Raw genomic sequence first — 25911 nt, 5'->3', positions numbered from 1 at the left:
GCCTGGCAGGCTGCAGTCCATGGGCTTGCAAAAAGTCGGACATGACTAAGTGACTAACCCCAGCACAGCACACCTCAGTTAAAGAGGAAGTGCATGGGAGGGCTTTTGCAACAAAGATTCCTTTATTTGCAGATAAGAAAAATATATAGATCCCCAAAGCTTTGAATTTAAAAGGAAGTAGGGAGGTCTGATGTATATTAAGGTCAACATGGATGGTCTTCTATCATTGTATCAAGTTCTAAAATATGAATTCTCCCCAGCATTTTCTACTGTTTAAAAGTTGAAATTCCCCCATTGTTGTTTAGTGACTAAATCAAGTCCAACTCTTTTGCAACCCCATGGAATGTTGCCTGCTAGGCTCCTCTGTCCTTGGGATTTCCCAGGCAAGAATACTGGAGAAGGTTGCCATTTCCTTCTCTAGGGGATCTTCCCAACCCAGGGATCCAACTTGTGTCTCCCGCATTGGCAGGCAGAGTCTTTACCACTGAGCCACCAGAGAAGCCATGGGCATTAGATAAAACCGTTTCATGAAAGGATTTGTTCTGCAGTGATGTTGTTTCAGTTTTTCTGAGTTTATCAGTTGTATTGGTTCTAGATTTGGCATGATCTGAGACATTCCTTTTTCTTTATACTTGGATAATTTGAGGCTTTGGAAGAACTGCATTTTTTTTTGTTTTTCTTTTAATTTTTTCTGACTAAAATGCCAAATATATAATAGTGCTGTTATCATTTAAATGCAGCGAATACCAATTTGAGCAATATAAACCATCCACATGCATGTATGTGTGTTGGGATGATCATATAAAATAGTAAACATTGTCATTCTCTCCTGAAGTTGAACATCTCACATAGCCTTTGCTGCAGCAATACCTTCCTGTGCGTATAAAAAAGATATGCCGCACCGTTCACAATAGCAAAACTGGGAAACAACCCAAATGCCCATCAAAACGAGAGCGGAAAATAAACTGTGGTATACTCACACAGTCATCCAAACAGTTGAACTTCAGCAACACTGAAGCATTAAGTGCTAAAAGTCAGTCTCAAAATACTTTAAATTAAACACAGATAAGATAAAAATATACTTTATAGAACTACAAATAAAAGCAATAAAATCACACAAAAAAGAAAGCAAGAGAGTGATGAAGACAGGATTGAAATTGACGGTTGCCTCCCATGCATAAGAGGCAAAGGGTGAGACAGAAGTTTAGCCACATGGTTAGATACAGATTGTGTCAAAGTCTTAGCCACAGCTTAGGGGGCTGGGTTTGCAGGTACTTATAAAATAATTAATTTTGTTAATGCAATAAGTGCAGGACACTAGTGAATGTCAAGAATCCATGATTATCATGAATCCAGTGCTGATGCCCTGAGAGCTCGAGGTATCTATAAAATTCTCTCTTTGCCTGTGTGTAGAAAGGGCAAAAAGTGGCAGGTGTGCATGTTATAAGATCACTGTGACATTTCTAAGATGATCTGAGCCACTGGTTTTAGTGTGTAGAGATCTTCTATATGTAAGCACTGAGAAATGCATTTATCATTGACATAAATAGACATAAATTGCTTTTGCACAGAAGTGGGATGGTCATTTTCCTAAATATTTATACCACTCTCCATAGCTTTCAAAGTCACATCTTCTACCGTTTTATTACCCAGGACTGAGCCTGTGCCTCCTCATTGTCTTCCCTCAGCCCCAAGGAAAGTACAAATAAATGAGATTTGTCAAAGCCACTTTCCTATCAGGAAAGGTCATGCAGGCTATCACTCTGTGTTTAAGAGAGCTGTGTGTTTCTCACTATTTGTTTACAGTGAGAGCAATTTTGCCTTTGAGGAAATAGTTCAAATGCAGGAAATGAAGTATTTTATTTACACGCTGGAGGGACTCCACACTGAAAATAAAATCCACCTCAAGATAAGGGAGGAGCGTGTATAAACATTAAATACCCCTCAGCGTTTTATGGTACAACTGATGTATATGGACCAACATTAGCCCCTGTTTCTACCTTCCTCAGTCCACCTCAGAGCAGAGTTTATTCCAAGAAGGTGAGGTTTTATCCTGGTAGATGGAGTTTAGATTCTTGGCAAGTTCTTAACAACCGTATTCAAACTCAGCTGCTGCTCTGGTTATCAAGTAGTCAGAAAGTAGGCAAAGTCTTCCTCTCCTTTGAGAGTTGTCCAAGGACAAAATACAAAAAAGAATCACAGAGGAAATATGCCACTTCCTTCCACAGGGAAAAAGAATAAAAGAAAGAAAGACAGGTCTGATAGGTTAGGAGGGAGAGTAACAGAGAAAGATGTGGTTTATGTAATGAAGGCCCAGGAGAAGGGCTGGGAAGAAAACACTTCCTTTCAGTCAGTTCAGTCTCTCAGTCGTGTCCCACTCTGCGACCCCATGAATCACAGCACGCCAGGCCTCCCTGTCCATCACCAACTCCTGGAGTTCACTCAGACTCACATGCATCGAATCGGTGATGCCATCCAGCCATCTCATCCTCTGTTGTCCCCTTCTCCTCCTGCCCCCAGTCCCTCCCAGCATCAGAGTCTTTTCCAATGAGGCAACTCTTCTCATGAGGTGACCAGAGTACTGGAGTTTCAGCTTTAGCATCACTCCCTCCAAAGAGCACCCAGGGCTGATCTCCTTTAGAATGGACTGGTTGGATCTCCTTGCAGTCCAAGGGACTCTCAAGAGTCTTCTCCAACACCACAGTTCAAAAGCATCAATTCTTCGGCGCTCAGCTTTCTTCACAGTCCAACTCTCACATCTATACATGACCACTGGAAAAACCATAGCCTTGACTAGATGGACCTTTGTTGGCAAAGTAATGTCTCTGCTTTTGAACATGCTATCTAGGTTGGTCATAACTTTTCTTCCAAGGAGTAAGCATCTTTTAATTTCATGGCTGCAACCACCATCTGCAGTGATTTTGGAGCCCCCAAAAATAAAGTCTGACACTGTTTCCCCTGTTTCCCCATCTATTTCCCATGAAGTGATGGGACCAGATGCCATGATCTTCGTTTTCTGAATGTTGAGCTTTAAGCCAACTTTTTCACTTTCCTCTTTCACTTTCATCAAGAGGCTTTTTAGCTCCTCTTCACTTTCTCCATAAGGGCGGTGTCATCTGCATATCTGAGGTTCTTGATATTTCTCCCGGCAATCTTGATTCCAGCTTGTGCTTCTTCCAGCCCAGTGTTTCTCATGATGTACTCTGCATAGAAGTTAAATAAGCAGGGTGACAATATACAGCCTTGACGTACTCCTTTTCCTATTTGGAACCAGTCTGTTGTTTCATGTCCAGTTCTAACTGTTGCTTCCTGGCCTGCATACAGGTTTCTCAAGAGGCAGGTCAGATAGTCTGGTATTCCCATCTCTTTCAGAATTTTCCACAGTTTATTGTGATCCACACAGTCAAAGGCTTTGGCATAGTCAATAAAGCAGAAATAGATGTTTTTCTGGAACTCTCTTGCTTTTTCCATGATCCAGCAGATGTTGGCAATTTGATCTCTGGTTCCTCTGTATTTTCTAAAACCAGCTTGAACATTTGGAAGTTCACTGTTCACGTATTACTAAAGCCTGGCTTGGAGAATTTTGAGCATTACTTTACTAGCGTGTGAGATGAGTGCAATTGTGCAGTAGTTTGAGCATTCTTTGGCATTGCCTTTCTTTGAGGTTAGAATGAAAACTGACCTTTTCCAGTCCTGTGGCCACTGCTGAGTTTTCCAAATTTGCTGGCATATTGAGTGCAGCACTTTTACAGCATCATCTTTCAGGATTTGAAATAGCTCAACCTATCACCTCCACTAGCTTTGTTCGTAGTAATGCTTTCTAAGGCCCACTTGACTTCCCATTCCAGGATGTCTGGCTCTAGGTGAGTGATCACACCATCATGATTATTTTGGTCGTGAAGATCTTTTTTGTACAGTTCTTCTGTGTATTCTTGCCACCTCTTTTTAATCTCTTCTGCTTCTGTTAGGTCCATACCATTTCTGTCCTTTATCAAGCCCATCTTTGCATGAAATGTTCCCTTGGTATCTCTAATTTTCTTGAAGAGATCTCTAGTCTTTTCCATTCTGTTGTTTTCCTCTGTTTCTTTGCGTTGACCGGTAAGGAAGGCTTTCTTATCTCTCCTTGCTATTCTTTGGAACTCTGCATTCAGATGCTTACATCTTTCCTTTTCTCCTTTGCTTTTCACTTCCTTTAATGCTGCTTAAAAGTACAAACATTCACCAAGGCACAGTCTTTATCTTGGTGAATAGGCATTTCTTCAGTAGTTCCTTCTGTCTCAGGCTGAACAGTGAGACATCCTGGAATCCAGCTGAGTGAGCAAAGTTGCCGGTGGCCTCTGCCCTCTATCTGTGAGGTCAGCCTGGCACCTTTACTGTTACTGACCTGACCCCTTTTAGGCTTCAGGAGAGTCACCTCACTGCTGTAGAGTCAGCTGTGATGAGAGTGTGGGGTGGAGCAGGGTAACCAGAGAGGCCTCCCCACCTGCCCCTTGCAAGGCCAGAAACCACAAACCCTCAACTTCAAAAGACTTTGTATGCAAAATATAAAGAAATTCCATCCAGTCTCTCTTTGGAACTGTTCAAAACTGAAGTTCAGAAAACGTAGATTATTTTCCCAATGTCACAAAAAAAGTGGCGATCAGGATGGACATTAAAGATGGGGTATGCTGACTCGCCCAGCAGCACATGGCCCTGCCTGTCCCTTGGATTCTCTTGGCAGCCTCTCATCACCCTCCCTCCAAGCCCATCTACTGTACAAGCTTCTGGAGTGTGATTTGAAAAACACGAGGCTGGGCATGGTCCTTCCTGGTTTGCGGCTGGTGTTAACCGAACCAGGCTCATTTGCCTGACGCACGGCAAGCCAAATGCTGAGATGCTGAGGTTTGTGGCAGGGAAAGAGCTGACTCAAGACAGCCAACCAAGGAGCTGATTGACAAAACAGCCAAGCTGATTGACAAAACAGACAGGAGAAGGAGTCTCAGATCCACTGCCTTTAAAGCAAAGGGCATGAGATATTTATATATAAAGAAGTGAGGTTGTCTGAGGCCTGGGGCAAGGTGATGGGAGGTAGAGAAAAGGTGAGTTATCAGCATTCCGTGCAGGTGTGTCCCGGTTACATGCTTTTTCATGGGATGCATGTTCAGAAATGGAGGTGCTTTAGCAAGATCTGAGGATGGGTGTTCTGGCCCTCTGACATCAAAAAGTCACTCATCAGACAACTGTGCAGGCCCAGTTTTAGCGTCAGTGGTCCCTACCTGCTTCAGTCAGCCTGACTAGACAGGAGTTGACACCAGGTTTCTGGAAAACAGCTTATGTGCCCGTTGATCCTATAGTGATTCTAGTCAGAGGAGTTATCTATAAGAGTGGTTAAGAAGTGTTGTGATATTATTACCTCGCTATGTGAAACTTGGAGGGAATGCAATTAAAGAAGAAAAAAAAACCACTAAAGCAAGCTTAATCAGTAAAGGCGGGTTACAAGCAGGGTGGTTTTTGTTTTGTTTTGTTTTTGTTTTTTTAACAACCTGTTCCCTTATCTGCTGTTCTGCAGAAGTCAAGGATTCCTGTTAACCCTATGGGGCACAGTTTTGCAGGTTTCATTCATCAGTCCTGTAGAGCAGGAGTCCCTAGTCTCTAGGATTTAATGCCTGATGATCTGGAATGGAGCTGCTGTAATAACAACAGAAAGTATTAATAACAGAAATAAAGTGCACAATAAATGTAATGCACTTAAATCATCCTGAAATAATCCCACCCCACCCCCACCCCCAGTCCATGGAAATATTGTCTTCCACAAAAACTGTCACTGGTACCAAAAAAGTTGGGGACCACTGTTATAGAGGACACTCAGCTCACTTCCATTAACATAAAACCTGGTGGCTAGCACAGGGCCTGCCACAGAGCAAGCATCAGTGTTTGGTAAGTGACCTATAAATAATAAACGCTGGCTGTGTATCTCCTTTTCGGGAAGCCTTGTGGTGGAGGCATAGAGAAGCGGCTAAAGGATAGTCCTGCCTGCTCTTCAGGAACTCAGAAGCTAATTGTAGAGACACAGTTAACCACAAGCCAAGGCAGAATGACACTGATGCATGTCGTTGGGGCACAAGCGGAAGGTAGATGTAATTTCATGATGGCAAATTAAAGTAAGAAGTTAATTAATGCAATGCAAATAGCTTTATCTGTACCATTTTTCTAGATTCCATTTGTTCAGTCACTAAGTCATCTCTTTGCGACCCCATGACTATATAGCATGCCAGGCTCCTCTATCCTCCAATATCTCCCAGAGTTTGCTCAAAATTCATGTCCGTTGCATTGGTGATGCTATCTAACCATCTCGTCCTCTGTCATCCCCTTCTCCTCCTGCCCTCAATCTTTCCCAGCATCAGGGTCTTTTCCAATAAGTCAGCTCTTCCCATCAGGGGCCCAAGTATTGAAACTTCAGCTTCAGCATCAGTCATATCAGCAATGAATATTCATGGTTGATTTCCTTTAGGATTGACTGGTTTGATCTCCCTGCAGTTCAGGGGACTCTCAAGAGTCTTCTCCAGCTCCACAATTCACATGTGTTAATACACAGTATTTGACATATGTGCACTGCCGCGTGTAAAACAGATAGTGGAAACCTGCTATATAGCACAAGGAGCTCAGCTCAGTGCTCTGTGATGACATAGATGGATGGGATAGGGCAGGGGCTGAGAGAGAGGTCCAAGAGGGAAGAGATATATGCATACACATAAGTGATGCATTTCATTATACAGCAGAAACTAACACAACATTATAAAGCAACTATACTCCAACTTTTTTTTAAAAAAAGAGAGTAAGTTTAAAAAAATCATGGGATTTAGAATCTGGCAGGCCTGAGATTCAATCCTAGCTGTGCTACGTTTGCCAGAACTCTGCCTCTCTGAATCTGTTTTCCTTATCTACCTGATGGAAATAATAAGCTCCGGCCTGTCACCTCAGTGGTGGAGTCCCAAAGGAAAGACAGGAAGTGAAAATGACTTGCAACCTACAACAAGATGTTTTTGCCATCATGATTGGTGATCCGCTCATTTACTCTCAGAGAACCAAGGTGGAAAATAGGTTTTATTTCCTGTGCCAAAGGCAGTGGCAGCATAGACCGGTCTATAGAGGAGGAAGTGAGGTTCTGCGGAGGTTCAATAGGAAAATGAGCCTGAATCAAATAGTGTTGTCTACCATGTTTCCAGGGTAGCAGGATCCACCGCGAGGCTACATCCCCAGCCCTGAGATTCTTAGCCACTGAGTTCTGTGTTTTCTCCAGCACAGTGGCCTCTCCCAGATCCCTGCTACCAGACAGAATAAGGCGTGGTATTCCAGACCTTCTGTATTCAGTCCCACCAACCACTTGGTGTCCTGTCCCCAACACCCCTCTACCTGCTCCTACCTGCTCAGTCTCTCCTGCATATCATTTTGCAGATGAAGAAAGAGATAATTTCTCAGAGGTTAACTAAGTAGCCGAGGATTGTTCTTCTGGTTCTGTTCTGTGCTCAGTCGCTCAGTCGTGTCCAACTCTTTGTGATCTCATGGACTGTAGCCGGCCTGGCTCCTCTGTTCATGGAATTTTCTAGGCAAGAATACTGGAATGAAGTGCTATTCCTTCTCCAGTTGATCTTCCTGATCCAGGGATTGAACGTGCATCTCTTGCATGTCCTGCATCAGCCCGCGAATTCTTCACCATTAGTGCCACCTGAGGTCACCGAGCCACTGTTTTTCCACCAGGCAAAAACAATAGCACCAAATTTTCTCCTCAAGAGTGTTAAGCGTTAGGCAACTGAGGCAGGTGGGAGGGCCCGAGAGTGCCTTTGAACCATCTCTAATCCAACAGTTTGAATATAACAGAAGAGTTCTTGCCTAGTGACTCCATGTGTCCATCCAAGCAGTCGTTTCCTGAAGAGCTCCTGTAATTTGGTTATTAGAAAATACTCTTGCAGCTTATCCTTCAAAGACTGGGTTTATCCATTCATTTAGTCATTCAAGGCCCATTTCCTTTATGCTTTCTGTAACATGTTCTCTGTCTTAGGACTTGCCCTTGGTAATCTCAGAACCTGGTAGAGCTGGAATATCTTTTTTTTTTTTTTGTATAATGCTTTTCACTTCACAAAACTATGTTCATTTTACAATAAAATATAATTGGAATTCCATTCAATGAGCAATTGTCGGGGCCTAAAACTTAAGAAATACAAATCTCGACCCCCAAATTCTGATGATATAACTACCCAGAGACAAGGATTAAAACAAAATTTTTTTTTAAATGCTATCATAGAATCAGGAGCATCTAAACATTTGATGATAAAGACATTTTAATAGAACAAGAGAGATTTCCCAGATAATAATGCTAATTCGCTAAAGGGCTCCCTGGGTAGCTCAAACGGTAAAGAATCTGCCTGCAATGTGGGAGACCTGGGTTTGATCCCTGGGTTGGGAAGATCTCCTGGAGAAGGGCATGGCAACCCACTCCAGTACTCTTGCCTGGAGAATTCCGTGGACAGAGGAGCCTGGCGGGCCAGTCTAAGGAGTCGCGAAGAGTCTGACACTACTGATCGACTAACATGACACACATTACGCCTAATTCGCTTTATGGCTTCAGCAGTTTACTCTGAAATTGTGCTCTTATGTTTAAAAATCTACTATTAGAAGGAAATATGACCTCAAAGATAGTCCTAACAGAGAAAACCCATGAATGATATTTTGAGAGACACTGGCCTGTAATGTAACATTTTGTATCTACCCTCTCGGGATAACTTCCTCAGATTTGCTTTATTTTATTTAGTTAGTTTTGGCTGTGCTGGATCTCCCGTTGATGTGCAGGCTTTCGTTATAGCCAGCAGGGGCCACTCCCTAGTTGCAGTCAACGCACTTCTCATTTCAGTGGCTTCTGTTGTCGCGGCTCCTGGACTCTAGGTTCACAGGCTCAGTAGTTGTGGGGGCACACAGGTTGGGTGGCTCTGTGATGTGTGGAACCCTCTCAGGGCAGGGATCAAACCCACGAGCCCAGCATTGGTGGGTGGATTCTTGATCACTGGACCACCAGAGAAGTCCCTTCCCTTTATAAAGGGTTCTTCGCAAGCTCTCAAAGTGTTGTTGTTGTTGTTCAGTCGCTCAGTCATGCCCAACTCTTTGCAACCCCATGGACTGCAGCATGCCAGGCTTCCCTGTCCATCACCAACTTCTGGAACTTGCTCAAACTCATGTCCATTGAGTCAGTGATGCCATCCAACCATCTCATCCTTCATCATCCCCTTCTCCTCCTGCCTTCAGTCTTTCCCAGCATTAGGGTCGTTTCCATCAGGGTCTGAAAATGTTAAGGACCACTAAAGATACTTGTATCATTGACAGGCTGAACATTCTAATTTCTGTAACAACAGAGTTATGGGTTGTCAACTGACATGAGACAAATGGGGAAGATCTCCCTTCTATACTAGACTTTCAAATAAACTTTGTAGGCAATAAAAGAACAAAAGCTTCTAGACTCACTCTGTGAAATTGTTTTCAGTTTGTTGGGGATGCTTTCCTGATTCATTCAGGGCCCATTATTTAAGCTGTATTTGTCCAGAGCCTCATGAAAATGGGAAGGCCCCACGGGGATGAAATGTATCTGCTTGCCGTTCATTCTCCTAAGTACCTATGTGTAGGCTCTGGGTCTACAGAACACATCACAGATCCTTGACCTCAAGTGGCTATCATCTGGTCCTATCAAGAAGTCTATAGGTCGAGTGTATGAGGTATGCGTGTGTGTATGTGTTCAGTTCCTCAATCATGTCTGACTCTTTGCAACTCCATGGATTTCCCAAGCAAGAATACTAGAGTTGGTGCCATTTCCTTCTCCAGGGAATCCTCCTAACCCAGGGGTCAAACCCTCATCTCTTGAGCCTCCTGCATTGGCATGTGGATTCTTTGCCATTAACACCACCTGGGAAACCCCTATAAATGGGTAGGTGTATATATACATGCTGCTGCTGCTGCTAAGTCACTTCAGTCGTGTCCAACCCTGTGCGACCCCATAGATGGCAGCCCACCAGGCTCCCCTGTCCCTGGGATTCTCCAGGCAAGAACACTGGAGTGGGTTGCCATTTCCTTCTCCGATGCATAAAAGTGAAGAGTGAAAGTGAAGTCGCTCAGTTGTGTCTGACTCTTAGCGACCCCATGGACTGCAGCCACCAGGCTCCTCCGTCCATGGGATTTCCCAGGCAAGAGTACTGGAGTGGGGTGCCATTGCCTTCTCCGGTATATATACATGCATACATATATATATGTGTGTGTGTGTGTATGATATATATATAAGTATGTGTTTTTTATATACACACATACACACACCTATGGTACAGGGGCTATTGTTATCAAGATCATGAAAGACAAGGAAGGACATGAAGGCCCAGGGAGGCCTGGTGGGAAAGGAGATATTAAAGCTGAGCCTCAAAAGAGGAGTGATTTGGACAGGAGCTGTCAATCTGTCTGGAAACTCCAAAATCCCAGTGACCAGAATCACAAAAGCTAAAATTAAAAAAAAACCAACTATTGTGTTTGAAAGCTCCTTTGCATAATGCTGGCAGGAGGCCCTTCTGATTGAGCATATTAGCTTGAAACAAAAGTACAATGAAACAAAACACAATAAACTCACTCACCAAAACCTCTCGGCAGAAACTTGCTGAGATAATCTGGAAAACCGCCTGTTGAAGATAAAGCTCATACCCACCAGGACTCCACAACAGGCCTCCTCTCTGGTGTCTTCCCCCTCTTCTCCCTCCCTCCCTTTCTTCCCTTCCTTTGTGATCACTCTAACGTGCTTCCATCTGCCTGGTAGCTCACCTGATTCTCCATGACCGAGGAGCCAGACTTTGGACATAGTGTTTCCTCACTTGAAGCCATAGGAGTTGGAAAGGCAGGAGACCTGACCTGCAGAGGGGTCAGCAGTCAAACACGTGGGCCACCTTGCAAGCAGCATTCTCCCCTCCTTGCAGTGCTTCCTGTGTCCTCTGGGTCACAGTCAGGAACAAGCACCGGGAGTTTCTCTGTCTACTTCGTTGTGAGCCATGTGCACCACACCCAGCCATCCTTCTAGGGCCAGCTCAGAAGTCTGGTTGTAGCCACGCGTTCCGGGAAACTCAGAAGGACAATGCAGATAGTGGAGTGCAGTTTATTACACCAGCGGGCCCAAGGTAGAGTCAGTCTCCTCTTAGCCAAGGACCCCGACCAGTTTTTGGGAAAACTTATATTCCCTAAGCGTACGTGTCCAAACCCACCTCCCCAAAATTCCCTGAAACTAGTCTGAACAAAGGAAAAAGAAAGATACAATCAACGTTAACCCCTGATTCATAAGCCTTAAGCCTAGGTAGTTAACAGTGGACAATTATCAATAGGCTTGTGGTCATACCTCAATAAGCATAATAGAATGTATGATTCTATTTGGTTACACAGATAATAAGGGTATTCTTTTAGGCAATGGGGCCCTGGTTTTCCGTTGGTATGTCGTTTCCATAGATACTGGGCATATAGCTCAAAGTCCACGGTCTGGCCCAAGATGGAGTCCTGCTTTCAAGATAGAGCCTGTTCTATTTCCTCCTTCAGTCTCGCCCTGAAAGAATCTCCTTTGATCTCCTTGCCCTCAAAGCCAAAAGAATCTTTCTCCACTGAGTTCCTTTGACTTTGATTCACCTGTATCCAGCTCAAGACATTATGGTTTTGCAACAAAATTCTGTAAGCTTTTTTCACCTTCTCTCTAAATAGAAGCTTTCTTCATTCTTCAGAGCCTATGCTGCTGTCAGTGTTTTGCCAGAATACACACTTCAGTGTGACGTGGTTTGATGAGAAGGCTAGAAGTGTACCTGGCTCTTCCCTTAGCTAGTCTTGTGAACTTGGGAATGTCTTATGCTTAAATGTTGTTAAGTCAACAAACTACTCTGACCCTCAGACTCCTCATCTTTCGGATGGAGAGAATTACTCGAAGCCTGCGTATATCATGTGAAAGCCAACCAAAGCACTTTATAAACAGTGACTATCCTTGCCCAGATAAGACTGATCAGGACTTGATCTTAGGCACCTGAGCGTGGGAAGGCTTCCAGATGCCCAGTAGCCAGTCTTTTGGGCTGTGGCATCAAGAGCTGGCTCCCCTATCAGATATCTATCAAAATAAAATGTAGCATTGCTTCTCAACACTGGATTCAATCCATTTTGAAAATAATACTCTTAGCTCAAGAAAAGATTTTTGGGTAATTGTTTTTGGGGATTCAGATTCTGCTTGCTCATAAGAGGTAATTAGGAGCAGTCCTTATTAAAAATTTGTTGGGCAGAGCGATATACAGAAGCATTTTAATTCCTTTGGGAAATAGACATTACATAAGGCACAAAATGTTATCCAGATTGAGCTGGTGAGAACGTGATAATTTTTAGTGAGAACCTGGAAAGCCATTTCCACTTGGAATGTTTGCCAACATGATCCAGGCTGCACTTCAACTTGAATTAATGTGGAAAACAAGAGCTGGGGTCTGAAATCTCAAGGAAGAGATGACAATAAAGTTACAGTTCTGGGAAAACAAGGTCCCATGTAAGACTGCAAAGATACTTTATCACGGTGAGACTGTCTCAGGGAATAGCTGGCTATTTCCTGCACGTCTTGCATTAGAGGGAGCATTTATCCCAGAAGGGTGGAAGTGATAACCTTCTTCTGTCTCAAAGGGTGTGAAACTATGTTGAATGGCTTCCACACCTTGGGACTTTACTTTCCCATGATAGGGTAGGTGTCAGTTAGAGAGATAGCAATGATCATTGCAGCCTTGCCATCCAAAGGAATGCTCTTAGAGAATACCTCAACTTCTGCAGCCTCATAAGGTTGGAAAGAGTCCACCCTTCCCCCGTTTTACAAAAGAGGAAACAGACACCCTAGGGGCTGGGTGGAGGGCTTTCCAAGGAGCTGTTTCCTAATCTCTCCAATTAACATCTAAAAGGACATGCCTCAACTCCAGCTTCTGTATGAAGGTTTAAAGCCAGAAGAACCTACTCTCCTGTTAGCTATTCCCTTCAGTTAATTCCTTTCAGTTGCTCAGTCATTTCTAACTCTTGGTGACCCCATGGACTGCAGCACGCCATGCCTCCCTGTCCATCACCAACTCCCAGAGTTCACTCAAACTCATGTGCATAGAGTCGGTGATACCATCCAACCATCTCATACTCTGTTGTCCCCTTCTCCTCCTGCCCTCAATCTTTCTGAGCATCAGGGTCTTTTCAAATGAGTCAGCTCTTCTCATCAAGTGGCCAAAGTATTGGAGGTTCAGCTTCAGCATCAGTCCTTCCAATGAATATTCAGGATTGATTTCCTTTAGGATGGACTGGTCAGATCTCCTTGAAGTCCAAGGGACTCTCAAGAGTCTTCTCCAACACCACAGTTCAAAAGCATCAATTCTTCGGCACTCAGCTTTCTTTATAGTCCAACTCTCACATCCACACATGACCACTGGAAAAACCATAGCTTTGACTAGACAGACCTTTGTTGGCAAAGTCATATGTCTGCTTTTTGATATGCTGTCTAGGTTGGTCATAATTTTCCTTCCAAGGAACAAGCGTCTTTTAATTTCATGGCTGCAATCACCATCTGCAGTGATTTTAAAGCACCCCCCCCACCAAAAAGTGTCACTGTTTCCATTGTTTTCCATCCATTTGCCATGAAGTGATGGGACCAGATGCCATGATCTTTGTTTTCTGAATGTTGAGCTTTAAGCCTACATTTTCACTCTCCTCTTTCACTTTCATCATGAGGCTCTTTAGTCCTTCTTCACTTTCTGCCATAAGGGTGGTGTCATCTGCATATCTAAGGTTACGGATATTTCTCCCGGCAATCTTGATTCCAGCTTGTGTTTCCTCCAGCCCAGCACTTCTCATAATGTACTCTGCATAGAAGTTAGATAAGCAGGGTGACAATATACAGCCTTGACATACTCCTTTTCCTATTTGGAACCAGTCTTTTGTTCCATGTCCAGTTCTAACTGTTGCTTCTTGACCTGCATACAGATTTCTCAAGAGGCAGGTCAGGTGATCTGGTATTCCCATCTCTTGAAGAATTTTCCAGTTTGTTGTGATCGACACAGTCAAAGGCTTTGGCATAGTCAATAAAGCAGAAGTAGATGTTTTTCTGGAACTCTCTAGCTTTTTTGATGATCCAATGGATGTTGGCCACTTGATCTCTGGTTCCTCAGTTAATTATTAAAGGACAATACATTTCTAATTGGAAACAGAGCCAAAGAGGAAGAAACAGCCCATTGCTATTACAGGGTTGGACTTAAATATAAAAAATTATATTTGGATCTCTTGGTGTAAAGCTGTTTTACATCATTGGATTTTTCTGACTTTTTGGAAGGGTGAGAGGGACTGGGATCCGATATCATTGACCCATCTTAATAGAAATCATTTCCTCTCCCCCTGTGGCCTGTTCAGCACCTGCTAGAAGAAAGCTGTCTGTCTTATTGATTACGTACCTCTGTGTCTCCACTTGGAATGGTTCTTGGACCCTCATCTGTCCTTCCGAGGTTGTGATGGAACTTGGGGTCCCCTCCCTGTGACAGCGCTTGTGTTGCTGGCTATCATAAGCAGTTGAGCTCTAAGACAGCTTCTCCTCCTGCATCTGCAATCAGTGTGCTCCTGTCATTACTGTGGAGAGAATGCAGCAAAGGTAGCGGGGAGGTTCAGCCATGAAACAGGCCTTGCCATCTATGAAATGCCCAAAGGCACCCTTCGCTCTCTTAGGGGAATCCTGTTGTAGATAATCACCCATAGCAGCTTCTACCAATCACCCACCAGACTCCCTCACTCCTTTAAAGAGCTTGCAGCCTAGTAGAACAATCCATGTAGAGAGCTCAAAGATCATAGAGAAAGTGATATCTGTGCAAAACCCGTGTAGATGTTCTAGCATAGTGAATCTCTAGATAATTCTCTTCACTAAAGGGACTTGCCTGATGGTCCAGTGGTTGAGTCTCCATGCTTCCAATGCAGGAGACATGGGTTCAATCCCTGTTTGGGGAACTCAGATCACACCTGCTGCATGGTGTGGGCAAAAAAAAAAAAAGTATTCACTGAAGATTTCCTGGTACTTTGAAATATAGGTCAGACTGGCAGCTGTATAGGGGATGGGGGAGGTATGGCGAACAACAGCAAGCCACTTTGTTGGCTAAAATGTTGTCTCACCAAAGAGGTATCAGGGAAAAGTGAGGTTGGAGATGTGAGTGGGGTTCAATCGCAGAGAGCTGAGACTGCCAGAAAAAGCTCTGACATCCTGAATGCTGTGGCGAGGTAAAGAGACAGCTTCCTGCCGGAATGTGTTTGAGGAGCCAGGAAATACTGGTGACCTGGTGTTGTCTTCTTCTTAAAACAGCATAATGAGGGACTGGGAAGGAAGAATTATTTTTCATTTCCTTTGTAAATGGCCCCAGTTACCCTGTGGGTGAGGCTGCAGGAGCTTGCGGTGTGCCCTCCAGCAAATGCCTTACGTCAAACTTGACGGAGTTATTCATCAAGTACATACCAGCTGTACCTTGTCTGTGCACACTGAACCCTGAGGGGAGCAGGAGGTAGGACTCCCATGGAAGAGCCCGGTCATCTGGGGGAGATGAAGCCTTCCAAGCAGACAAGTGCAGGGACAATCTAAGAGCTCAGTGAGGTTATGGGTCAGTCAGAGCTTTGTGAGCTCAGGAGAGGAGAAGGGAAAGAGAGGACCAGGGAGGGGCTGGTAAGTCTTCCTGGGCAGAGGGTACAGGGCCAGTGTGGGAGCTGGGGGCTGGGTCCCAAGCAAGAGACAAAGTGGAGAAAAAGCATATTGCCTCCTCAGCACAGGTGGTGAGCAGTAGGTGGGTAAAGCCCTGCTCTTGGAATGGCTGGCGCCTTCTGGAATGCTCAGGGGCATTTGGAACGTCCTTCCCATTGTCTGTTTGCCCAGGCAGCCTTGCTGCCTCCTCCCTTTAGCAGTGGAGGCTGACCTAACCCCACAAGACTAGTCCTGTCCTGTCATCCTGGCCCAGTTCCCAGGCAGAGCTGCCTGCTCCTAGCCCTATGCTTGCTGAGAAAGAAAGTGAATTCGTCAAAACTTTCAGGGTGAAGACAGTGACTCTGGGTGTTCCAGAAAGACCCTCTGGGTCTGGCTGTTACAGGCAGCATCCGTAACTTCAGATCCCACACCCCTATCTTCTGTAGATGAAATTCCTCCTCTCTGAAGTCAAGGAGCAAACTCAGTGTGTTCTGATTTGAAATGAAAGAGAAATAGTGAGACTTCCCTGGCTATCCAGTGGTTAAGACTTCACCTGCCAATGCAGGCGGTGAGGGTTTGATTTCCGGTTGGGGAGCTAAGATCCCATGTGCCTTACGACTGAAAAACCAAAAGATGAAACAGAAGCAATACTGTAACAAATTAAATCAGTTCAGTTTAGTTCAGTCGCTCAGTTGTGTCCAACTCTTTGCAACCCCATGGACTGCAGCACACCAGGCTTCCCTGTCTATCACCAACTCCCGAAGTTTGCTCAAACTCATGTCCATTGAGTCAGTGATGCCATCCAACCATCTTATCTTTTGTTATCCCCTTCTCCTACCTTCAATCTTTCCCACCATCAGGGTCTTTTCAAATGAGTCAAGGTGTTTTTCGCATAAGGTGGCAAAAGTATTGGAGTTTCAGCTTCAGCATCAGTCCTTCCAATGAATATTCAGGACTGGTTTCCTTTAGGATGGACTGGTTGGATCTCCTTCTAGTCCAAGGGACTCTCAAGAAAACTCTCTAACACCACAGTTCAGAAGCATCAATTCTTTGGTGCTCAGCTTTCTTTATGGTCCAGTTCTCACATCCATACATGACTACTGGAAAAACCATAGCTTGGACTAGATGGACCTTTGTCAACACAGTAATGTCTCTGCTTTTTGATATGCTGTCTAGGTTTGTCATAGCTTTTCTTCCAAGGAGCAAGTGTCTTTTAATTTCATGGCTGCAGTCACCATCTGTGGTGATTTGGAAGCCAAAAAAATAAAATCTGTCACTGTTTCCACTGTTTCCCCATCTATTTCCCATGAAGTGATGGGACCAGATGCCATGATCTTAGTTTTTCTAATGCTGAGTTTCAAGCCAGCTTTTTCACTCTCTTCTTTCACTTTTGTCAAGAGACTCTTCAGTTCCTTTTCTCTTTCTGCCATGAGGGTGGTATCATCTGCGTATCTGAGGTTATTGATATTTCTCCCGGCAATCTTGATTCCAGCTTGTGCTTCATCCACGCCAGAATTTCGCATGATGTACTCTGCATATAAGTTAAATAAACAGGGTGACAATATACAATAAAATACTTTTTAAATGGTCCACATTAAAAAAAAAACTTAAGAAAGACAAATTGGATTTTTTTCTTAGCCTAGTGCAGGATGGGTTCAGGGAAAAGTATAAGACAGATGCAGTCCTCTGTTTTGTGTATGTATTTTTTTGCTAAAGGGTGCAATGATGGGAGCTAAAATAATGGATATTATTAACATTATTTGGGGCTTGGATCCCTCTATCAGAGACGCAGAGAGCAGCTCAGAATATGTGTTAAATAAGTAAGAGCTGAAAAGGCAGCCTATTTGTGTGTAAAGAACAACACTGGAGCTGACACCACAGTTTGAACCCAGGTTCTGCCCCTAAGATCTGCGAGTTCTTGGACATGGTCCTTCTCTTCTCTTCGCTTCTCTTCGCTTCTGCCACTGTTAACTGCTTCTCCCTCTCTCCCTTACAAGTGCTTCCGCTAAAGGTGCTCAATTAATACCCCAGTCACTTTGGCCCTGAGGACTGATGACAGGGGTGCAGGGGTGAGAAGGCTGGCCTCACAGTGTGGGAGAGATTCTTCTGTTGGCCTCTTAGCAGCCTCACATCACCCTTTGCCCCAGGGCCTTGTCCGTCTCTTTGGTGGGGAGTGCTGTCTTGCCTCACATCCTGTGAATCAGGCTTCCCTGGGGACCAGCCATCCCACCCCTGTGGGGAAAGAGGGGAAGAGAAGAGATTGTTCCAGGCACAGATGCCAGCCCAAATTCTCCCAGCAGTTGGGGAGGGAATCTAGCAGACAGAAAATTCTCCCCTTCCCTGTGCGTCTCTGCTACAGACAGTAACAGCCTCGGAGGTGTTACCCTGACTCCAGAGAAGAGCTTTGGGAGGAAGGGACTTCCCCTGGACAGGAAGCCCAGGTGGAGCACCTGGGACATGGGTACAGGCCCCTCGGAGGGCTGAAGGGGAGGAGCAGAATCCCATTTGAGGCAAAGCATCCTCGCACTAGGGATGGAGGTCGGTGGCCGGGAAGGTTCCTGTTATCCTCGTGCAGTCTGTAAGTGTGCTGTCTGCTCCAGGGCACTGTCACACCCTGGAGGTGAGTAGAGAGGGGGCTGGTTGTCATTATAACAAAAAAATACAGTAGAAACCACACGCTTTAAGTCCTTTCTGTTTTGTTCTTGTCATGTTCAAGTCACTCAGTCATGTCCAACTCTTTGTGATCCCGTGAACTGCAGCACACCAGGCTTCCCTATCCTTCACCATCTCTCGGAGTTTGCCCAGACTTGAGTCCACTGAGTCAGTGATGCCATCCAACCATCTCACCCTCTGCCACCCTCTTCTTCTCTTGCCCTCAGTCTTTCCCAGCATCAGAGTCTTTTCCTATAAGTCAGCTCTTGGCATCAGGTGGCCCAAGTATTGAAGCGTCAGCTTCAGCATCCATACTTCCAATGTATATTCAGGGTTGATTTCCTTTTGGATTGACCGGTTTGACCTCCAATCCCAAAGAAAGGCAATACCAAAGAATGTTCAAACTACTGGACAACTGCACTCACTTCACATGCTAGCAAGGACATGCTCAAAATCCTTCAAGCTAGGCTTCAGCAGTACATGACTCGAGAACTTCTAGATGTACAATCTGGATTTAGAAAAGGCAGAGAATCAATGATCTTTTTCTATGATCTGTTGGATCATAGAAAAAGCAAGAGAATTCCCAAAAACATCTACTTTGGCTTCGTTGACTATGCTAAAGCCTTTGACTCTGTAGATCACAGCAAACTGTTAAAAATTCTTAAAGAGATGGAAATACCAGACCACCTGACCTGTCTCCTGCAAAACCTGCATGCAGGTCAAGAAGCAACAGTTAGAATCAGGCATGGACTGGTCCAAAACTGGGAAGGGAGTACCTCAAGGTCCTTTCTAGGACAAATCAAACTGTGACTAGGTGCAGAGATGAATGACTAGGTGCAGAGATGGAGAGGTGACAATAGGCAACATTAACTGAATGCTTATCAAGAGTCAGGTACTGTTCCAAACATATCATTTTGTGTATGTTCACTCATTTGGTCCTCAGAAGGGTATATGAAGTAGGCGTTGATATTCCCCCACTTTACAGATGAGGAAACTGAAGCAGAAGATAATTGACAGCTTTCCCAGGGTCACGTGACATTCACACCCAGGCCGCTGAGCCCCATTGCTAGTGCTCTTTACTGGGTGGATGTATCCCTAATAGAAATCTCAGAGGACCTGATCCCTACTGAAAAGGGTAGTTTGTATAGTTTACCTTCCCACAGTCTTTAATTTAAAACATCCAAACAAACAACTGATGTGGTTCCGGAGTACAGACAGGTGGAAGCAGTGAGGGGCCTGGAGCCCAGGAGTCTGTCGGACTGAGGCAAGTTCTTCACTCTCGAGTCTACGTTTTTTCACCAGACAAGGAAAAGGCCAGGGTCCTTGTGAAGGCCAACGAGGCAGAGGTCTGACGGTGCCTGATGGTGCCTGGCAAGTGCGAGAGCTCCTTGCCAGCAGTGTTAGAGTTGGCTCAGCAGAAAACCAAGGAGAGCTGACTATGTATCTGAGGGTTACAGCTTTCTTCTCAAGCTTAATGACTACAGATTATGGGACCAGGCTGCCTACTGCCAGGCACTGACCAGGGGAGACACAGGGGTGGCTTGATGAAATGAGGTGCTAGACATTGTGGGCTGTATACCCGGTGGCCATGGTCCTCGCCTCACCATTTCTCCTCTGCCCATGGCCTACCTCCCATGGCAGAGGCTAAAAACCCAGGTCCATCTTGCATTGGAGATGTGTGCATGTCACCCAAGCCTGGTCCAAACGTATCTGAGAAAAGCTGTGCTGGAAGCTGGGGCTGGTACTGAAAAAAGATTTCTTCATTTTAGAAGGACCAGTGTAGTAATGTTTGTATAGTGCCTACAAGTGATTTCTGGAATTGCTATGGTTAACTCTCAGAGGTGAAGGAAGATGCTGATTCCAAGCTGAACATGGCAAAATGGAAAGACAGAAGGAGCCTGGGCCCTTGCTGATATCCCTGAACTGCTGACTTGATCCTAAAACAGTGTCTGGACCGTGCGTTGTATGGGATAAGTAACCCTCTGTGATGTGGGCCATCTTTTATTGGTCTGTTCCTTGCAGAAGAAAGCATCATAGGAGATTGAAACTGAGAGCTAGGAGCCCTTGGTTCTGGTCAGGACTCCGCTGCTAAGAAGTTGTCTGACTCTGGGCCAGTTACCAACGTCTCTGGGGCATAGTCACGATTGATTTATTTATTTAATTATTTACTTTTATATTATACTTTTTTTTTTTTTTTTAATTTAACTTTTTCAGACGCACCTTGCAGCATGCGAGATTTTAGTTCCTTGATCAGGGATCAAACCCATGCCCCCTACAATGGAAACATTTAGTCTTAACCACTGGACCACCAGGGAAGTCCCTTAATTTATTAAAGAGGCTAGTAACCCTTGCTTTACCTCCTTCTCAGAACACTTGTGAGACCACATGAAACTCTTTTAGCCCTACCTCCTACTTTGTTCTGAAGATACATTGGCTTGGCCAAAAAGTTCATTTGGGTTTCAATGAACTTTTTGGTCTACCCAATAGAAATGAATAAAATAGGGTGTGGATAAAAATGAATGAATAAATGAAATTTAAAAATGAATGGGAAAAATGAATTTTAAAAGATAAATATGGAGGCGAACTCCATGTTCCATGGACAGAAGAAAGGAGTTCAACATGAAAGCACGGGAGATGGAGGGACCAGAGGCAGAAGACGGGAGGTAGAAGAGGTAAGCACAGCCCCAGTTTCCACTTCTCTAAAACGATGGAGAGAACCATATGACCTCTTAATTTCTTCTCCAGTACCAAGGTTCTGGAAGCCAAGCAGAGCTGGCACTAGGTCTCTGCTAATGTGAATGCCTCAGTACCACATGTCACTTGGCATCAGCAGTTTTTCTGCCCAACTACCCTCAAGGGCAGTGGCTTCCCTGGTGGCTCAGAGGTTAAAGCGTCTGCCTGCAATGCCGGAGACCTGGGTTCGATCCCTGGGTCAGGAAGATCCCCTGGAGAAGGAAATGGCAACCTACTCCAGTATTCTTGCCTGGACAATCCCATGGACAGAGGAGCCTGGTGAGCTACAGTCCACGGGGTCGCAAAGAGTCGGCCACGACTGAGTGAGTTCACTCTCACTTCACCCTCAGGGGTGGGGACTGTCTTACTCATTACTGTCTCCCCAGTACCCAGTAACAAAAACTAATTGGTTAATAGAACAAGTTAATTAATGAATAAAGGACTCTGTCTTACAGGTTTGAAGTGTTTGAAAAATAAATGAATGAAACATTTTCCAGTGTGTAATCCAGAATAATAAGCCTACAGAGATTCGTAATGAACCATTGCATATAGTACGTTTAAGTAAACAGGATGCAACGACAGGTAACAGGATGGTATAGCATCCCCATTCTCAGATTCCAGTGGCTCATTTTCTTACAAATATTTGCCAGCGAAAGAGAGTCATCATGAACTTCCTTAAGTACTATTTTTCCCAAAGAGGAAATGAAAGAGTATAATGTAAAGTTGAGATGTCTCATATGAAAAAGCTATGTAATGACTTGAAAATTAGGCTGCTTACGTTTGAGTTTGTAATGAGATTGTCAAAGAAAAAAAGCTGTGAGAACTGAAAGGATTTTCTTTTAGAAGAGATGCGAAGGAGACCATTAAAAACATAGATGGTCTCTGAAAATAGATGACTGTCTGCTTTCTAAGTAAATCTCTCTGCATAGTCAAGGTAGGACTTATTTTTATCCATGTTCTTTTAAAAAATGTGATGTGTCTTCTGAGAGCACAATAAATGATGACACTGTTTAAAGCTAATATGTTGTGGCTTCACAGATCAGCCCAGTAAAGTCTCTTGCAGACTCAGAAGCAGGGACCTGGAGACATCTTTCAAGATGACACAGCTGGGTTGCCAGGGTAACTCACTGGATGAGGATGGGGCTGGTTTGGGGAGAGATTACATAAGACAAGACCCACTAGGAAGAGCTAAGGGAAGTCCTGGAGTCAAGGGATGAAAAGAGTTCCTTCTGCCTTCAGGAGGAGGACATAGATCAAGGTGGGGACATTTGGAAGTGGACAGCGTTAGACACCTGGATTGGCCACCTAAATGGAATATCTTACGGAACAGGCTGATGAAGAAAGCTCTGGGTAACTGAGGGTTCCAGCTGATAGAGAATTAATACAACACATAAAAGCAAGGATGACCGTTTCCCTAAGAATCAGTTTCACCATTTTCTTTTAAGATGTCAGAGATATTGAAGAAGATGCCCTCTTATTTTGTGTTTATATGTGTTTCTTGTTCAAATGGATGAATGACTCCCTTGAAGGACCAAGATTCAGTTGAATTTGTAACTGTCAATGGAGGAGACATAAAGATAATGCTGAGTGTATATGTGTGTGTGTGTGTGTGTGTGTGTGTGTGTGAGAGAGAGAGAGAAAGAGATTTTATAAACACACACACACACACACACACACACACACACACACACACACTGTCCAGATACAGTGTTTTAGTTGCTCAGTCGTCTGACTCTGCAAACCCATGAACTGTAGCCTGCAAGGCTCCTCTATCCATGGAATTTTCCAGGCAAGAATACTGGAGTGGGTTGCCATTCCCTTCTCCAGGGGATCTTCCCAACCCAAGAATTGAATCTAGGTCTCCTTCATTGCAGGCAGATTCTTTACCATCTGAGCCACACACACACACACACATATGTGTTCAATTTACACACATAAAAATATATTTGTTTATATGGGTGTCTTGTGAGAGAGAGAAAGATTTTATACATACACACACACATCTACATGTCCAGTTTACACACATATACATGTATTTGGTTACATGTGTGCCTTAATTTAGATGAAAATTCAACTGAATGTAACAGAGGTTCATCTCGTTTCAACATGACTGAAAGTTATTTTTCTCTTATGGCAAGTCCAAGCTGGCCTGGCCACTCTGCTGTGCAAGCCGTCAGGGACTCAGTCCTCTTCTCTCCTGGTGCACTTTCCTGGGGGTGTTGCTCTGATTCAAACAACCCCAAGTGGCTCCCCATGGCATCACATTCTAGCTAGTGGAAAGAGAAGTCAGAAGAGATGGGGGAACATACCCTTCCTTTTAAAGGCAAGACCCCAAACTTGCACATATGCAGAGCTTAGTCTCATGGCAATACCTAGCCACAAAGGACACTGGGAAAGTAGCCTTAATTTTGGATGGCCACATGCCCAGCTTATAAGTCGCTCACCCTGGAAGGAGAGAAAACTAAAAAAAGGGGAATCCTAGCAGTCTGTCACCAGCCTCTCTTCAGTTGAAACAGACATTCAATTGTTTGAGCATCTCTGTGGTTGAGATTTGAGGCATGACAAGCAGAAATGGACTCACTCTGTGTGTGCTTTTGTTTTACCAAAGTGTGCAATGCCAAGTTACCCATTCTGCCTGGACTGGGCTTCAATACCTCTCCCAGGTTTTGCTCTGTCTGATGTGCTGGGGCTTGATGGAAACTTCATCCAAATGGATGTGGCCAGAAATGTACCAACGGTGGTCACTCTATATGCTGCAGGCAGTGGCATTCCTTTTTGAAGCATGAAAAACTGCTGTCCGTAATTTGCTAACACAAGAAGCCCCTGTCACTTCTACCCTTTTCCTGGGCCTGCTTTCTGGATCTTTAATCCCCACAGGGCTGCCTCTGCAGGGTGCAGCACGGGACTGGAGGACCACGATTTAGTGCTTGCATCTCTTTCCTTGTGTCAGTTTGGTAGCAGAGGTGTTTATTTGCTCAGTGACTTGAATATCACGTGAACAGCAGGCTTCTGGGGGCATTAGGCAAATGCACCATCACATGAGGGACAAACACCTAACAATGGGTGAGAGTTACTGAGACACAGGGCCTGTAATCACATTCATCGTAAGAGTTATTGATGCAGAATGACTGTTTAGTCTTTGAATTCCTCCCATATATCCATTCATCTATCCACCCATCTGTCCATTCACCAATTCATGCACCCATCTACCCATCCATCTGTCCATCTATCCATCCATCCATCTATCCCTCCATCCATTTATTCATTAAGATGCCCTACAAAAGTCCCAAATTAAGAGTTGAGGATATTGAAATGAATCAATAGCCATGATCCATGAGTTCCTGTCCTCAATGAGCTCAGTCAATGGGAGAGAGTGTCAAGTAAACTGACACTGATGATTATTGTTGTTGTTTAGTTGCTAAGTCATGTCCGACTATTTGCGACCCTGTGGACTGTAGCCCGCCAGGCTCCTCTGTTCATGGGATTTCTCCAGGCAAGAATACTGCAGTCAGTTGCCATTACCTTCTGCAAGGGGTCTTCCACCCAGGGACTGAACTCACGTCTCCTGCATTGGCAGGCAGTTTCTTTATCACTGAGCCACCTGGGAAGCTGGCATTGATGATGCAAAAAGGTAAATGAGCTAGAAGCAGTGAAAAGCAGGTAGTTCGGGGAAGAGATTTGGGGTGGAAGGAGGGGGCTTCCCAGAAGAAATAATGCTTGAGCCAAATCTTAACACATTGAGCCAGTTGGCAATGAAAAGTGAGAGCTGTTGACAGCAGCACGCATTTGCAATCCTTTTCTTTTTTGGCTGAGATTTATTTCTTCCTAGTCCTAGTCCACACAATCATCTTGCAAGGCAAGATCTTAGATATTTCTCAGTCACACTAAAAATACATCCATAATCTAATGGAAACAAGCACGCTGGCAGAATGTTCCCCTTCCTGCCCATTAGTCAGCCTTTTATCAGAAGAGCCCTGTCGAGGACCAAAAACATGACGTTGGATTGCAACGTGTCAGTGATAGGGGACTGGAAACATCCGGGTGATGGGGCCTTGGCTGTCCATCTCCACTGTGTGTTTCCAAGGAATCTTCCTCTGAACTCTAGCCAAGCAAGGGTAGAGCCCAAAGCCCTGAACCTTGCTTGCTTTGATCCAGTAGTGTCTCTGTTGGCTTTTTCTCCTGGGGAACATGAAGATCTTTGTTCCATTAAACAAGCAATTATGTCCCTTTTCTATTCCTGATGGCAGTTTTAAGAAAGAGAAAAGACAGGGGAAAGGGATCTAATATTTACCAAGTTCCTACTATGTGTCCAGTAGATGCTATGAGAGAAACCACAGAGATAGGATCTCCTTGGAAAATTAGTGAATAGTTACAATAAAAAGGACAGGAGCAATAATAATAGCAAACTTATGTATTATATGCCAGGCATTGTACTATGTATGTTCTATGTCTTAATTCACTTAATGCATACAACAGCCTTTTGTACTGGGTACCGTTACTGTCTCCATTTTGCAGATAAGGCAGCTGAGCACAAACAGAGAACTGTAATGTGTCTCAGGTCACACAAATGCTGAACGCCTGAACTGTACACAGATTTCAACTTTGGAACCCCCAGCTCTGGCCTTTACTGTATGACCATGGACAAATTACACAAACTCTCTGGGCCCCAGTTTCTCCATCTCAGTGATGGAGACAGCAACGCTTCATACCCAGCTCAGTCGTTATGTTGAGATACCATGCTCGTATAGATACAGATGAAGGGTAACCATGCCTATGACAAA

The 25911-nt window shown here is 44.4% G+C and overlaps 1 protein-coding gene across 1 annotated transcript in view; it reads left to right on the top strand.

Moving 5' to 3' along the window:
• Positions 1-25911, top strand: part of VSNL1 (visinin like 1) — a 125272-nt gene that overhangs the window by 54450 nt on the left and 44911 nt on the right. The gene's annotated exons all lie outside the window — the stretch shown is intronic.

This window comes from Capra hircus, chromosome 11 (assembly GCF_001704415.2).
Source record: "Capra hircus breed San Clemente chromosome 11, ASM170441v1, whole genome shotgun sequence".
In the NCBI taxonomy this organism is placed as follows: Eukaryota; Metazoa; Chordata; class Mammalia; order Artiodactyla; family Bovidae; genus Capra; species Capra hircus.
This window is presented reverse-complemented; position numbering and strand designations above follow the sequence as displayed.